Below are 247 nucleotides of genomic sequence, written 5' to 3'. Positions count from 1 at the left end.
ATTATAGTTTGGCAAAAAATTAGTTTTTCTATTTGAAAAGTCATGCGATTGGTTGAAAATTAAAATATTTGTTTAAAAAAAGATTGTTTTCGCTAAAACTTAATTTTTATGTTGAAAATTTATCTTTTTTGGTTAAAAATGAACCTTCTTGGTTAAAAATTTAACTATTCCCATTAAAAATTTTGGTTGTAAATCAAATTGTTTTGGTTTTGAGTTCCACTACATATTTGGTTGAAAGTTAAACTCA

The sequence above is a fragment of the Belonocnema kinseyi genome, chromosome 7 (genome assembly GCF_010883055.1).
Source record: "Belonocnema kinseyi isolate 2016_QV_RU_SX_M_011 chromosome 7, B_treatae_v1, whole genome shotgun sequence".
NCBI classification, from domain to species: Eukaryota; Metazoa; Arthropoda; class Insecta; order Hymenoptera; family Cynipidae; genus Belonocnema; species Belonocnema kinseyi.
This window is presented reverse-complemented; position numbering follows the sequence as displayed.